The sequence below is a fragment of the Bombina bombina genome, chromosome 3, assembly GCF_027579735.1.
Source record: "Bombina bombina isolate aBomBom1 chromosome 3, aBomBom1.pri, whole genome shotgun sequence".
In the NCBI taxonomy this organism is placed as follows: domain Eukaryota; kingdom Metazoa; phylum Chordata; class Amphibia; order Anura; family Bombinatoridae; genus Bombina; species Bombina bombina.
The window spans coordinates 1249312082-1249326217 of NC_069501.1; the positions used below are offsets into that span (position 1 = coordinate 1249312082).

Consider the following 14136-nt stretch of genomic DNA (forward strand, 5'->3'; position numbering starts at 1 on the left):
TTATAAGCTTATATAGATATATATTTGTGTGTGCGGTCTATGGGGAACTGTGTGTTCCCTGTACATATATTTATAAGCTTATATACATATATATATTTATGTGTGCAGTCTATGGGGAACTGTGTGTTCCCTGTACATATATATTTATAAGCTTATATACATATATATATTTATGTGTGCGGTCTATGGGGACTGTGTGTTCTCTGTACATATATTTATAAGCTTATATACATATATATATTTATGTGTGCGGTCAATGGGGACTGTGTGTTCCCTGTACATATATTTATAAGCTTATATACATATATATTTATGTGTGCGGTCTATGGGGAACTGTGTGTTCTCTGTACATATATTTATAAGCTTATATACATATATATATTTATGTGTGCGGTCTATGGGGAACTGTGTGTTCTCTGTACATATATTTATAAGCTTATATACATATATATATTTATGTGTGCGGTCTATGGGGAACTGTGTGTTCTCTGTACATATATTTCTAAGCTTATATACATATATATTTATGTGTGCGGTCTATGGGGAACTGTGTGTTCTCTGTACATATATTTATAAGCTTATATACATATATATATTTATGTGTGCGGTCTATGGGGAACTGTGTGTTCCCTGTACATATATTTATAAGCTTATATACATATATATATTTATGTGTGCGGTCTATGGGGAACTGTGTGTTCTCTGTACATATATTTATAAGCTTATATACATATATATTTATGTGTGCGGTCTATGGGGAACTGTGTGTTCTCTGTACATATATTTCTAAGCTTATATACATATATATATTTATGTGTGCGGTGTATGGGGAACTGTGTGTTCTCTGTACATATATTTCTAAGCTTATATACATATATATTTATGTGTGCGGTCTATGGGGAACTGTGTGTTCCCTGTACATATATTTATAAGCTTATATACATATATATTTATATGTGCGGTCTATGGGGAACTGTGTGTTCTCTGTACATATATTTATAAGCTTATATACATATATATATTTATGTGTGCGGCCTATGGGGAACTGTGTGTTCTCTGTACATATATTTATAAGCTTATATACATATATATTTATTTATGTGTGCGGTCTATGGGGAACTGTGTGTTCTCTGTACATATATTTATAAGCTTATATACATATATATTTATGTGTGCGGTCTATGGGGAACTGTGTGTTCCCTGTACAAATATTTATAAGCTTATATACATATATATTTATGTGTGCGGTCTATGGGGAGCTGTGTGTTCTCTGTACATATATTTCTAACCTTATATACATATATATATTTATGTGTGCGGTCTATGGGGAACTGTGTGTTCTCTGTACATATATTTCTAAGCTTATATACATATATATTTATGTGTGCGGTCTATGGGGAACTGTGTGTTCTCTGTACATATATTTATAAGCTTATATACATATATATATTTATGTGTGCGGTCTATGGGGAACTGTGTGTTCCCTGTACATATATTTATAAGCTTATATACATATATATATTTATGTGTGCGGTCTATGGGGAACTGTGTGTTCTCTGTACATATATTTCTAAGCTTATATACATATATATTTATGTGTGCGGTCTATGGGGAACTGTGTGTTCTCTGTACATATATTTATAAGCTTATATACATATATATATTTATGTGTGCGGTCTATGGGGACTGTGTGTTCCCTGTACATATATATTTATAAGCTTATATACATATATATTTATTTATGTGTGCGGTCTATGGGGAACTGTGTGTTCTCTGTACATATATTTATAAGCTTATATACATATATATTTATGTGTGCGGTCTATGGGGAACTGTGTGTTCCCTGTACAAATATTTATAAGCTTATATACATATATATTTATGTGTGCGGTCTATGGGGAACTGTGTGTTCTCTGTACATATATTTCTAACCTTATATACATATATATATTTATGTGTGCGGTCTATGGGGAACTGTGTGTTCTCTGTACATATATTTCTAAGCTTATATACATATATATTTATGTGTGCGGTCTATGGGGAACTGTGTGTTCTCTGTACATATATTTATAAGCTTATATACATATATATATTTATGTGTGCGGTCTATGGGGAACTGTGTGTTCCCTGTACATATATTTATAAGCTTATATACATATATATATTTATGTGTGCGGTCTATGGGGAACTGTGTGTTCTCTGTACATATATTTCTAAGCTTATATACATATATATTTATGTGTGCGGTCTATGGGGAACTGTGTGTTCTCTGTACATATATTTATAAGCTTATATACATATATATATTTATGTGTGCGGTCTATGGGGACTGTGTGTTCCCTGTACATATATATTTATAAGCTTATATACATATATATATTTATGTGTGCAGTCTATGGGGAACTGTGTGTTCCCTGTACATATATTTATAAGCTTATATACATATTTATTTATGTGTGCGGTCTATGGGGAACTGTGTGTTCCCTGTACATATATTTATAAGCTTATATACATATATATTTATGTGTGCGGTCTATGGGGAACTGTGTGTTCCCTGTACATATATATTTATAAGCTTATATACATATATATTTATAAGCTTATATACATATATATTTATGTGTGCGGTCTATGGGGAACTGTGTGTTCCCTGTACATATATATTTATAAGCTTATATACATATATATTTATGTGTGCAGTCTATGGGGAACTGTGTGTTCCCTGTACATATATATTTATAAGCTTATATACATATATATATATTTATGTGTGCAGTCTATGGGGAACTGTGTGTTCCCTGTACATATATATTTATAAGCTTATATACATATATATATATATTTATGTGTGCAGTCTATGGGGAACTGTGTGTTCCCTGTACATATATATTTATAAGCTTATATACATATATATATTTATTTGCGGTCTATGGGGAACTGTGTGTTCTCTGTACATATATTTCTAAGCTTATATACATACATATATATTTATGTGTGCGGTCTATGGGGACTGTGTGTTCCCTGTACATATATATTTATAAGCTTATATAGATATATATTTGTGTGTGCGGTCTATGGGGAACTGTGTGTTCCCTGTACATATATTTATAAGCTTATATACATATATATATTTATGTGTGCAGTCTATGGGGAACTGTGTGTTCCCTGTACATATATATTTATAAGCTTATATACATATATATATTTATGTGTGCGGTCTATGGGGAACTGTGTGTTCTCTGTACATATATTTATAAGCTTATATACATATATATATTTATGTGTGCGGTCAATGGGGACTGTGTGTTCCCTGTACATATATTTATAAGCTTATATACATATATATTTATGTGTGCGGTCTATGGGGAACTGTGTGTTCTCTGTACATATATTTATAAGCTTATATACATATATATATTTATGTGTGCGGTCTATGGGGAACTGTGTGTTCTCTGTACATATATTTATAAGCTTATATACATATATATATTTATGTGTGCGGTCTATGGGGAACTGTGTGTTCTCTGTACATATATTTCTAAGCTTATATACATATATATTTATGTGTGCGGTCTATGGGGAACTGTGTGTTCTCTGTACATATATTTATAAGCTTATATACATATATATATTTATGTGTGTGGTCTATGGGGAACTGTGTGTTCTCTGTACATATATTTATAAGCTTATATACATATATATTTATGTGTGCGGTCTATGGGGGACTGTGTGTTCCCTGTACATATATTTATAAGCTTAAATACACATATATATTTATGTGTGCGGTCTATGGGGACTGTGTGTTCCCTGTACATATATTTATAAGCTTATATACATATATATTTATGTGTGCGGTCTATGGGGAACTGTGTGTTCTCTGTACATATATTTATAAGCTTATATACATATATAAATATTTATGTGTGCGGTCTATGGGGAACTGTGTGTTCTCTGTACATATATTTATAAGCTTATATACATATATATATATTTATGTGTGCGGTCTATGGGGAACTGTGTGTTCTCTGTACATATATTTATAAGCTTATATACATATATATTTATGTGTGCGGTCTATGGGGAACTGTGTGTTCCCTGTACATATATATTTATAAGCTTATATACATATATTTCTCTTGTTAAGTGTATCCAGTCCACGGATCATCCATTACTTATGGGATATTAACTCCTCCCCAACAGGAAGTGCAAGAGGATTCACCCAGCAGAGCTGCTATATAGCTCCTCCCCTAACTGCCATTACCAGTCATTCTCTTGCACCCAACGAATAGATAGGATGTGTGAGAGGACTGTGGTGATTATACTTAGTTTCATACCTTCAATCAAAAGTTTGTTATTTTATAATAGCACCGGAGTGTGTTATTCATTCTCTGGTAGAATTTGAAGAAGAATCTACCTGAGTTTTTCTATGATTTTAGCCGGAGTAGTTAAGATCATATTGCTGTTTCTCGGCCATCTGAGGAGAGGTAAACTTTAGATCAGGGGACAGCGGGCAGATTAATCTGCAAAGAGGTATGTAGCAGCTTATTATTTTCTGACAATGGAATTGATGAGAAAATTCTGCCATACCGATATAATGTAAACTCAGCCTTAAATGCAGTAGCAGCAACTGGTATCAGGCTGTCATGTATGTATATTTTACACTTCAGTTTTCTGGGGAATGGCACTTCACTGGAATTATACTGTATGCATAAAACTTTAGCCTAATTTGCAGGGACTAGCAACAGGCTTTTTAATAACACTCAATTTATTAATGTTAAACGTTTTTTGCTGGCATGTAAAATCGTTTAATTTTCTGAGGTACTGGGTGAAAAAATGTTTTGGGCACTATTTTTTTCCACTTGGCAGTCGTTTTATTTAATTTATGACAGTTTACTGATCTCTCTCACTGTTATGTGGGAGGGGGAGGGGCCTTTTTTGGTGCTTTTGCTACGCATCAAAAAATTCAGTCAGAAGTTTATTGTCTTCCCTCCATGATCCGGTTCATCTCTACAGAACTCAGGGGTCTTCAAAACTTGTTTTGAGGGAGGTAATCACTCACAGCAGAGCTGTGAGATTGTAGTTGACTGTGATAAAAAAACGTTTATTTCTGTATTTTTTTTTTTTTTTTTTCTGCTATCAGGGTTAGTTATCCTTTGCTAATGGGAGCAATCCTTTGCTAAAATTGTGTTTTTTACAAAGATTTGATGCTATAACTTTTCAGTTTATTAATTTTCAACTGTCATAACTTTTTCTGTGCTTCTTATAGGCACAGTACGTTTTCATATTATAGTAAATTACTTGAAAAGTATTTCCAAGTTGCTAGTTTATTTGCTAGTGTGTTAAACATATCTGATTCAGAGGAAGATATCTGTGCTATATGTGCTAAAGCCAAAGTGGAGCCCAATAGAAATTTATGTACTAACTGTATTGATGCTACTTTAAATAAAAGTCAATCTGTACAAATTGAACATATTTCACCAAACAACGAGGGGAGAGTTATGCCGACTAACTCGCCTCACGTGTCAGTACCTGCATCTCCCGCTAGGGAGGTGCGTGATATTGTAGCGCCGAGTACATCTGGGCGGCCATTACAAATCACATTACAGGATATGGCTACTGTTATGACTGAAGTTTTGGCTAAATTACCAGAACTAAGAGGTAAGCGTGATCACTCTGGGGTGAGAACAGAGTGCGCTGATAATATTAGGGCCATGTCAGACACTGCGTCACAATTTGCAGAACATGAGGACGGAGAGCTTCATTCTGCGGGTGACGGTTCTGATCCAAACAAACTGGATTCAGATATTTCAAATTTTAAATTTAAGCTGGAAAACCTCCGTGTATTACTAGGGGAGGTGTTAGCGGCTCTGAATGATTGTAACACAGTTGCAATACCAGAGAAAATGTGTAGGTTGGATAAATATTTTGCGGTACCCGGCGAGTACTGACGTTTTTCCTATACCTAAGAGACTTACTGAAATTGTTACTAAGGAGTGGGATAGACCCGGTGTGCCGTTCTCACCCCCTCCGATATTTAGAAAGATGTTTCCAATAGACGCCACCACACGGGACTTATGGCAAACGGTCCCTAAGGTGGAGGGAGCAGTTTCTACTTTAGCTAAGCGTACCACTATCCCGGTGGAGGATAGCTGTGCCTTTTCAGATCCAATGGATAAAAAGTTAGAGGGTTACCTTAAGAAAATGTTTGTTCAACAAGGTTTTATATTGCAACCTCTTGCATGCATTGCGCCTGTCACGGCTGCAGCAGCATTTTGGTTTGAGTCTCTGGAAGAGACACTTGAATCAGCTCCATTAGATGAGATTACACACAAGCTTAAAGCCCTTAAGTTAGCTAACTCATTTATTTCAGATGCCGTAGTACATTTAACTAAACTTACGGCTAAGAATTCCGGATTCGCCATTCAGGCACGCAGAGCACTGTGGCTAAAATCCTGGTCAGCTGACGTTACTTCTAAATCTAAATTGCTTAATATACCTTTCAAAGGGCAGACCTTATTCGGGCCCGGGTTGAAAGAAATTATCGCTGACATTACAGGAGGTAAAGGCCATGCCCTGCCTCAAGACAGAGCCAAACCTAAGGCTAGACAGTCTAATTTTCGTTCCTTTCGTAATTTCAAAGCAGGAGCAGCATCAACTTCCGCTGCACCAAAACAGGAAGGAGCTGTTGCTCGCTACAGACAAGGCTGGAGACCTAACCAGTCCTGGAACAAGGGCAAGCAGGCCAGGAAACCTGCTGCTGCCCCTAAGACAGCATGAATCGAGCGCCCCCGATCCGGGAACGGATCTAGTGGGGGGCAGACTTTCTCTCTTCGCCCAGGCTTGGGCAAGAGATGTCCAGGATCCCTGGGCGTTAGAGATCATATCTCAGGGATACCTTCTAGACTTCAAATTCTCTCCCCCAAGAGGGAGATTTCATCTGTCAAGGTTGTCAACAAACCAAATAAAGAAAGAGGCGTTTCTACGCTGCGTACAAGATCTTTTATTAATGGGAGTGATCCATCCGGTTCCGCGGTCGGAACAAGGACAAGGGTTTTACTCAAATCTGTTTGTGGTTCCCAAAAAAGAGGGAACTTTCAGGCCAATCTTGGATTTAAAGATCCTAAACAAATTCCTAAGAGTTCCATCGTTCAAAATGGAAACTATTCGGACAATTTTACCCATGATCCAAAAGGGTCAGTACATGACCACAGTGGATTTAAAGGATGCTTACCTTCACATACCGATTCACAAAGATCATTACCGGTATCTAAGGTTTGCCTTTCTAGACAGGCATTACCAGTTTGTAGCTCTTCCATTCGGATTGGCTACGGCTCCGAGAATCTTCACAAAGGTTCTGGGTGCTCTTCTGGCGGTACTAAGACCGCGAGGAATTGCGGTAGCTCCGTACCTAGACGACATTCTGATACAAGCTTCAAGCTTTCAAACTGCCAAGTCTCATACAGAGTTAGTACTGGCATTTCTAAGGTCGCATGGATGGAAGGTGAACGAAAAGAAGAGTTCTCTCTTTCCACTCACAAGAGTTCCCTTCTTGGGGACTCTTATAGATTCTGTAGAAATGAAGATTTACCTGACAGAAGACAGGTTAACAAAGCTTCAAAATGCATGCCGTGTCCTTCATTCCATTCAACACCCGTCAGTAGCTCAATGCATGGAGGTGATCGGCTTAATGGTAGCAGCAATGGACATAGTACCCTTTGCACGTCTACATCTCAGACCGCTGCAATTGTGCATGCTAAGTCAGTGGAATGGGGATTACTCAGACTTGTCCCCTACTCTGAATCTGGATAAAGAGACCAGAAATTCTCTTCTATGGTGGCTTTCTCGGCCACATCTGTCCAGGGGGATGCCATTCAGCAGGCCGGACTGGACAATTGTAACAACAGACGCCAGCCTACTAGGTTGGGGCGCTGTCTGGAATTCTCTGAAGGCTCAGGGACAATGGAATCAGGAGGAGAGTCTCCTACCAATAAACATTCTGGAATTGAGAGCAGTTCTCAATGCCCTTCTGGCTTGGCCCCAGTTAACAACTCGGGGGTTCATCAGGTTTCAGTCGGACAACATCACGACTGTAGCTTACATCAACCATCAGGGAGGGACAAGAAGCTCCCTAGCAATGATGGAAGTATCAAAGATAATTCGCTGGGCAGAGTCTCACTCTTGCCACCTGTCAGCAATCCACATCCCGGGAGTGGAGAACTGGGAGGCGGATTTCTTAAGTCGTCAGACTTTTCATCCGGGGGAGTGGGAACTTCATCCGGAGGTCTTTGCCCAAATACTTCGACGTTGGGGCAAACCAGAGATAGATCTCATGGCGTCTCGACAGAACGCCAAGCTTCCTCGTTACGGGTCCAGATCCAGGGATCCGGGAGCGGTTCTGATAGATGCTTTGACAGCACCTTGGACCTTCGGGATGGCTTATGTGTTTCCACCCTTCCCGATGCTTCCTCGATTGATTGCCAGAATCAAACAGGAGAGAGCATCAGTGATTCTAATAGCGCCTGCATGGCCACGCAGGACTTGGTATGCAGATCTAGTGGACATGTCATCCTGTCCACCTTGGTCGCTACCTCTGAAACAGGACCTTCTGATCCAGGGTCCCTTCAAACATCAAAATCTAATTTCTCTGAAGCTGACTGCTTGGAAATTGAACGCTTGATTTTATCAAAACGTGGTTTTTCTGAGTCAGTTATTGATACCTTAATACAGGCTAGGAAGCCTGTTACCAGAAAGATTTACCATAAGATATGGCGCAAATACTTATATTGGTGCGAATCCAAGAGTTACTCATGGAGTAAGGTTAGGATTCCGAGGATATTGTCTTTTCTACAAGAAGGTTTAGAAAAGGGTTTATCCGCTAGTTCCTTAAAGGGTCAGATTTCAGCTCTGTCCATTCTTTTACACAAACGTCTGTCAGAAGTTCCGGATGTTCAAGCTTTTTGTCAGGCTTTAGCTAGGATCAAGCCTGTGTTTAAAATTGTTGCTCCACCATGGAGTTTGAACTTAGTTCTTAATGTTTTACAGGGGGTTCCGTTTGAACCCCTTCATTCCATTGATATCAAGTTGTTATCTTGGAAAGTTCTGTTTTTAATGGCGATTTCCTCAGCTCGAAGAGTCTCTGAGTTATCTGCCTTACATTGTGATTCTCCTTATCTGATTTTTCATTCAGACAAGGTAGTTCTGCGTACTAAACCTGGGTTCCTACCTAAGGTGGTCACTAACAGGAATATCAATCAAGAGATTGTGGTTACATCTTTGTGTCCTAATCCTTCTTCGAAAAAGGAACGTCTGCTACACAATCTAGATGTAGTCCGTGCCCTGAAATTTTATCTACAGGCAACTAAGGATTTTCGACAAACGTCTTCCCTGTTTGTCGTTTATTCTGGTCAGAGGAGAGGTCAAAAAGCTTCGGCTACCTCTCTCTCCTTTTGGCTTTGTAGCATAATACGGTTAGCCTATGAGACTGCTGGACAGCAGCCTCCTGAAAGAATTACAGCACATTCTACTAGAGCTGTGGCTTCCACTTGGGCCTTTAAGAATGAGGCTTCTGTTGAACAGATTTGCAAGGCTGCAACTTGGTCTTCTCTTCATACTTTTTCCAAATTTTACAAATTTGACACTTTTGCTTCTTCGGAGGCTGTTTTTGGGAGAAAGGTTCTTCAGGCAGTGGTTCCTTCCGTATAAAGAGCCTGCCTGTCCCTCCCGTCATCCGTGTACTTTAGCTTTGGTATTGGTATCCCATAAGTAATGGATGATCCGTGGACTGGATACACTTAACAAGAGAAAACATAATTTATGCTTACCTAATAAATTTATTTCTCTTGTAGTGTATCCAGTCCACGGCCCGCCCTGTCACTTTAAGGCAGGTAATTTTTCCATTAAACTACAGTCACCACTGTACCCTATGGTTTTCCTTTCTCTGCATGTTTTCGGTCGAATGACTGGTAATGGCAGTTAGGGGAGGAGCTATATAGCAGCTCTGCTGGGTGAATCCTCTTGCACTTCCTGTTGGGGAGGAGTTAATATCCCATAAGTAATGGATGATCCGTGGACTGGATACACTACAAGAGAAATAAATTTATCAGGTAAGCATAAATTATGTTATTTATGTGTGCGGTCTATGGGGAACTGTGTGTTCCCTGTACATATATTTATAAGCTTATATACATATATATATATATTTATGTGTGCGGTCTATGGGGAACTGTGTGTTCTCTGTACATATATTTATAAGCTTATATACATATATATATTTATGTGTGCGGTCTATGGGGAACTGTGTGTTCCCTGTACATATATATTTATAAGCTTATATGCATATATATTTATAAGCTTATATACATATATATTTATGTGTGCGGTCTATAGGGAACTGTGTGTTCCCTGTACATATATATTTATAAGCTTATATACATATATATTTATGTGTGCAGTCTATGGGGAACGGTGTGTTCCCTGTACATATATATTTATAAGCTTATATACATATATATATTTATGTGTGCGGTCTATGGGGAACTGTGTGTTCTCTGTACATATATTTCTAAGCTTATATACATATATATATATTTATGTGTGCGGTCTATGGGGACTGTGTGTTCCCTGTACATATATATTTATAAGCTTATATAGATATATATTTGTGTGTGCGGTCTATGGGGAACTGTGTGTTCCCTGTACATATATTTATAAGCTTATATACATATATATTTATGTGTGCAGTCTATGGGGAACTGTGTGTTCCCTGTACATATATATTTATAAGCTTATATACATATATATATTTATGTGTGCAGTCTATGGGGAACTGTGTGTTCCCTGTACATATATATTTATAAGCTTATATACATATATATATTTATGTGTGCGGTCTATGGGGAACTGTGTGTTCTCTGTACATATATTTATAAGCTTATATACATATATATATTTATGTGTGCGGTCTATGGGGACTGTGTGTTCCCTGTACATATATTTATAAGCTTATATACATATATATTTATGTGTGCGGTCTATGGGGAACTGTGTGTTCTCTGTACAAATATTTATAAGCTTATATACATATATATTTATAAGCTTATATACATATATATTTATGTGTGCGGTCTATGGGGAACTGTGTGTTCTCTGTACATATATTTATAAGCTTATATACATATATATATTTATGTGTGCGGTCTATGGGGAACTGTATGTTCCCTGTACATATATTTATAAGCTTATATACATATATATATTTATGTGTGCGGTCTATGGGGAACTGTATGTTCCCTGTACATATATTTATAAGCTTATATACATATATATTTATGTGTGCGGTCTATGGGGACTGTGTGTTCCCTGTACATATATTTATAAGCTTATATACATATATATATTTATGTGTGCGGTCTATGGGGAACTGTGTGTTCCCTGTACATATATTTATAAGCTTATATACATATATATATTTATGTGTGCGGTCTATGGGGAACTGTGTGTTCTCTGTACATATATTTATAAGCTTATATACATATATATATTTATGTGTGCGGTCTATGGGGAACTGTGTGTTCTCTGTACATATATTTCTAAGCTTATATACATATATATTTATGTGTGCGGTCTATGGGGAACTGTGTGTTCTCTGTACATATATTTATAAGCTTATATACATATATATATTTATGTGTGCGGCCTATGGGGAACTGTGTGTTCTCTGTACATATATTTATAAGCTTATATACATATATATTTATGTGTGCGGTCTATGGGGAACTGTGTGTTCTCTGTACATATGTTTATAAGCTTATATACATATATATTTATGTGTGCGGTCTATGGGGAACTGTGTGTTCCCTGTACATATATTTATAAGCTTATATACATATATATTTATGTGTGCGGCCTATGGGGAACTGTGTGTTCTCTGTACATATATTTATAAGCTTATATACATATATATTTATGTGTGCGGTCTATGGGGAACTGTATGTTCCCTGTACATATATTTATAAGCTTAAATACACATATATATTTATGTGTGCGGTCTATGGGGACTGTGTGTTCCCTGTACATATATTTATAAGCTTATATACATATATATTTATGTGTGCGGTCTATGGGGAACTGTGTGTTCTCTGTACATATATTTATAAGCTTATATACATATATATATATTTATGTGTGCGGTCTATGGGGAACTGTGTGTTCCCTGTACATATATATTTATAAGCTTATATACATATATATATTTATGTGTGCGGTCTATGGGGAACTGTGTGTTCTCTGTACATATATTTATAAGCTTATATACATATATATTTATGTGTGCGGTCTATGGGGAACTGTGTGTTCCCTGTACATATATATTTATAAGCTTATATACATATATATTTATGTGTGCGGTCTATGGGGAACTGTGTGTTCCCTGTACATATATTTATAAGCTTATATACATATATATATTTATGTGTGCGGTCTATGGGGAACTGTGTGTTCTCTGTACATATATTTCTAAGCTTATATACATATATATTTATGTGTGCGGTCTATGGGGAACTGTGTGTTCTCTGTACATATATTTCTAAGCTTATATACATATATATTTATGTGTGCGGTCTATGGGGAACTGGGTGTTCCCTGTACATACATTTATAAGCTTATATACATATATATATGTATGTGTGCGGCCTATGGGGAACTGTGTGTTCTCTGTACATATATTTCTAAGCTTATATACATATATATTTATGTGTGCGGTCTATGGGGAACTGTGTGTTCCCTGTACATACATTTATAAGCTTATATACATATATATATTTATGTGTGCGGTCTATGGGGAACTGTGTGTTCCCTGTACATATATTTCTAAGCTTATATACATATATATATTTATGTGTGCGGTCTATGGGGAACTGTGTGTTCCCTGTACATATATTTCTAAGCTTATATACATATATATTTATGTGTGCGGTCTATGGGGACTGTGTGTTCCCTGTACATATATTTATAAGCTTGTATACATATATATATATTTATGTGTGCGGTCTATGGGGACTGTGTGTTCCCTGTACATATATTTATAAGCTTATATACATATATATATATTTATGTGTGCGGTCTATGGGGACTGTGTGTTCCCTGTACATATATTTATAAGCTTATATACATATATATATTTATGTGTGCGGTCTATGGGGACTGTGTGTTCCCTGTACATATATATTTATAAGCTTATATACATATATATTTATGTGTGCGGTCTATGGGGAACTGTGTGTTCCCTGTACATATATTTATAAGCTTATATACATATATATATTTATGTGTGCGGTCTATGGGGACTGTGTGTTCCCTGTACATATATTTATAAGCTTAAATACACATATATATTTATGTGTGCGGTCTATGGGGACTGTGTGTTCCCTGTACATATATATTTATAAGCTTATATACATATATATATTTATGTGTGCGGTCTATGGGGACTGTGTGTTCCCTGTACATATATATTTATAAGCTTATATACATATATATATATTTATGTATGCGGTCTATGGGGACTGTGTGTTCCCTGTACATATATTTATAAGCTTATATACATATATATATTTATGTGTGCAGGCTATGGGGACTGTGTGTTCCCTGTACATATATTTCTAAGCTTATATACATATATATTTATGTATGCGGTCTATGGGGACTGTGTGTTCCCTGTACATATATTTATAAGCTTATATACATATATATATTTATGTGTGCGGGCTATGGGGACTGTGTGTTCTCTGTACATATATTTATAAGCTTATATACATATATATATTTATGTGTGCGGTCTATGGGGACTGTGTGTTCCCTGTACATATATATTTATAAGCTTATATACATATATATATTTATGTGTTTACATGTGTTTATACACATATTAACACAAATAGTTATGTATATATTCATATTTGTGTATATTTAACATTTGCTGCCCATCGCTAGGTTCTCATGCCATCTCTCACAGCATGAGAATGAGGCGCACATTTGAGCCTATGGAAGTGTGCTCTTGTGAGCTCAATGCTTCCATACAATGTGAACGCGGGTTTGCATTTGCATTGCGACTAACTTGTTATACCAGCGCAAATTTGC

At 36.6% G+C, this 14136-nt stretch overlaps 1 protein-coding gene across 5 annotated transcripts in view; it reads right to left on the minus strand.

The window, feature by feature from the left end:
- Window positions 1–14136, minus strand: part of ATG16L2 (autophagy related 16 like 2) — a 372678-nt gene that overhangs the window by 240627 nt on the left and 117915 nt on the right. The window lies entirely within an intron of this gene.